We start from the raw sequence: 3787 nt of genomic DNA, 5'->3' as shown, positions 1-3787 counted from the left end.
AACTATAACATCCCTGAAACCTATGGTTTCTTCAGTGAATATATATATTGACAACCCTGCCCACCAGAGGGTTAAAGCCCACTAGAGGGTCAAAGAATATAAATGAAGGCAATCGCTGTGGGAACCGAAGAGGGAAATAGTGTGCGTGGCTTACCTTTGAAAAAGTTCACTTTTGAACGCAACGCGTCAGGATTGCCATTTCTAGCGTGAGATCAATAAAGTATTTGCCCGTGAACCCAGTGGAGTGCGACTCAGGTTATTCATTTGATGGAGAGTTTGCTACTATATATATATATATTTTTATTTTTTTTTAGCCTACAGCACCTGATATTCCCAGGCGGTCTCCCATCCAGGTACTAACCAGGCCCGACCCTGCTTAACTTCTGAGATCAGACGAGATCAGGTGCTTTCAGGGTGGTATGGCCATATATATATATATAAAAATAACCTACTGGTGGGCACCAGTAAGTAGTTATAGTTAGATCCTATTTTCCATAGGAAATCCGCAACATTCTAAGTAGAATAACTTTGGCGCCGGTTGACGAATCTTCGCGAAAACTTATGGCATGCTCCGGTTCGCTCCTATCCTGAAAGTTTCATGGTGATTCGTCAAGCGGGGGCCGAGAAAAAAGGGGATCCCAAAAAGCGTTTTCCCCATGCATTTTTCCATAGGAAATTTAGCCACAGCTACAGCCCGAACTGCTGAACAGAATTACACCAAATTTGGCAATGATGTAGTCCTCAGTTCAGACTTATGCCTTTTGCTTAAGTGGTGTAAATCTGTTAAGTAGTTCTTGAGAAAAATTACAGTTAGAAGCATTTTTATATCTATGGGCGCGGTCGACCCGCGGACTATGAGTGCACCGCGAGAGTATCATAAGCGTACCCTTCCGATCACGCGCTGAATGCTAATTGGTTGTCAAGTGGTTGTCAACATTCTAAACCAGGAACTGTTGGCAGCCATTTTGTGCCTCGGTAGAAGCGAGGCTGAAGAAGTCAGTGGAGTATGTGTGCAAATCATAGAAAGGGGGCAGGGTAGAAATACTTTTACCCTCTAGACCTGCTTTGGGGGTCGCAAAAGGACCCACAGGGCCCACAAAATGTATTTTTTTTTTTAAAGACCTGGCAGGTGCTTGTAGGGTGCGCGGACTCTGCCGTAAAAGAAAAAACATTTAAATAAAATTGAGCTTTTTTATAATTAGCCCCCGGGGGGCTTAATACCGGGGCTAAAAAAAAAATGGTGGGGGGAGGGGTCCAAGGTCCCCAAAGCCGCGGGGACCACCACCCCTAGGGGCTTTATTATTGTCAGAGGGGGATTGCGTGGCCCCCCTCCTGGAGCACCCAAGGCATGTAACCCCCGGGGCTACAAAAAAAATGGTTGGGGGGCTGCAAGGTCTCCAAAGCCCCGGGGACCACCACTTCCCAGGGCTTTATGTATTGTGAGAGGGCCAGCTCCTGCAGTGTCCAAGGGTGTCCATCCCGCCCTCCCATAGCAAGGAAATCTGTTCTCTCTTTCGAAATCTAAATCAGATTGCTTTTTCCGATGGGGAGCTGCATGTTAGTAGCTTTATGTTGGCTGGTTGCAAACTATTGAAAGTAGAAGTGTTGCCAGCCATTCACTTCCACTCTGCGGAGTAGGAGGGACATCTGGTTTGCTGACGTGCTCCAAGGAGGACTTTCCCAAGCTTAATGTTGTTTGCCTGTAAACTGTTGAAAGTAGAAGAATTGTCAGCGATTTCTTCCCTCTTCGCGGAGTATTAGGGACATTTCATTGGGTAACGTGTTCCAAGCAGGACCTTGCGAAGCTTATTGTTCATTGGCTATGAAGCATTAAAAGTAGAAGTTTTGGCAGTCATTCCTTCCTCCTCTGCGGAACAACATGGACATTTTATTGGCTAAAGTGTTTTGAGCACAAGTTTGCTCCTTATTGGGTGGGAACTGTTCACTGTTGTCAGTGATTTTGTGACGCACTTCCAAAGGAGTATGGGAAAAGAAAGTAGTAGAGGGGAGGTTAGGAACACTATTATCTCTGTGCAGTGATCACAAGGTGGTGGACAGGCATTATGAAGGTAAAAATTGTTTTTATATGTTTTAAGGGCCATTTATATAATTGCCGTGTGGTGTACAAATCACGGCTGAAAAATGAGTGTCTTGCAGTGTTTTTTTTATCAAGTTTGCTGGTGGGATACTTCCCAGGAGCACTATTTATTTATAATGTGGTGTTTACTTTTCTGATTGGGATGTGTGGTTGAGCGGCAAAAAGTTCAGTCTACGTTTGAAACAGTTTTTATTTAGCAATTACAAATAAACTTTCTTCAGAAACTGACGCTGTATATATGAAAGGGGTGACAATTAAAAATGCAATCTCATAAAATATCAGTTAAGCGTGGCCATACCCTCCTTTTTTCTGCTCTAGTTTGTAAAAGTGTTGCCCCATATTCTTGATAATGTAAGAGGACATCAGTTACTTTTGGATAAAATACAATAGAAGTGCTACAACAAACAATCCAACACTACATTATCTGAGGTCAGGAGAACACATAAAAACAGTTAAATACAAGTGACTTCATATTACATAGAAATGTATGCATTATTATTTTTCAAATTTGTATTCTGTAGAATTCAGGAGCTTTCTGTCGTAGTGCTTAGAGGTCGCAAACTGTTCCACTAACAAATCACATACTCACTTGAGAATATATAGGATGGTACTATTATAATTTACAGAACTGATCCTATATATTCTTTAGGGAGAAGGTGAATAGGAACCGCAAATGAGAAGAATAGAAATTAGAAAACAACATTCAGAAATGTAGGGTTTATCAAATATTTAAAGTAACAAAGTATGCATGAAAACTATATTATTTATTCTGCAATTTCGTAAAATATGTTCCCTGAAAACAATATCTGATCAAGTACGTTCTAATGTATCCTAAGCTGTATTACAGATGGCGCCGAAAAATTTCCTATTCCTCTTTTGTAACCATAGGACAATCTATTACAATATAACGATTGATACCATTGTTACAGTAAAAAGAAAAGGAAAATGAAGTTATCTATTTAACAGAACATCCATAACGAAATACTTTCGAGCTGTAATTATTTTCTGAGCTTCTTTTCTCCGGGAGGTCAAAATGTTTGATCTTCATGGCGACAGGTCATAAACTCCTCTGACATCATGACTGTGAAAATTATAATATATATATTCACATAATATGATCAAAAGGGGGGAACAGACTAAAAACCAGAAGCTGGTGACGCTGCTTATATATCTTTACTCTTTGTGACGACGGGTCATGAACGCCAATGAGATTAGCATAACTGTTAATATCATAATATGCATATTAACAGTATATAATTCCTAGGGGAAAACACACTAACAACTGGAAGGTGGTGACGTTGATTGTAAATGTTTAGGGTTTGCGCCAACGAGTCACCAATACCTCTGAAGCGAAGTACAGTGTCAATATTACAATATAGAAAGTCACAATATATAAGCTGAAAGGAGCCAGAAAAGGAGCAATGTTTGTTGCAATGTATCTGTTTCTGAAAACAAGCTGCTGACGTTACAGAGAAAAAGGGAAAAACATGCAATAACACTTTTTCATCAGTGATGTCATAAGTGATGTCACTGACCATGTAATGAATGATGTAATATGTGACATCATCAGCAGTGGTTTGCGGGCGCGCGAGTTATACTTAGTACAACTAACTATAACGGAGGAATTTCAATGGTTTTGTATGAGTGAAATGTCCATCTAACTATAACACCCCTGAAACCTATGGTTTT

The 3787-nt window shown here is 40.6% G+C and overlaps 1 non-coding gene across 1 annotated transcript; it reads right to left on the bottom strand.

Annotated features, from left to right (window-relative positions):
• Positions 1-312: 312 nt before the first annotated feature.
• LOC144756527 (5S ribosomal RNA) lies at positions 313-431 on the bottom strand. Its single transcript, XR_013595153.1, has one exon. It is a non-coding gene; the product is annotated as a 5S ribosomal RNA (ribosomal RNA).
• Positions 432-3787: the final 3356 nt, after the last annotated feature.

Source organism: Lissotriton helveticus, chromosome 5_1 (genome assembly GCF_964261635.1).
Source record: "Lissotriton helveticus chromosome 5_1, aLisHel1.1, whole genome shotgun sequence".
Classification (NCBI taxonomy): domain Eukaryota; kingdom Metazoa; phylum Chordata; class Amphibia; order Caudata; family Salamandridae; genus Lissotriton; species Lissotriton helveticus.
This window is presented reverse-complemented; position numbering and strand designations above follow the sequence as displayed.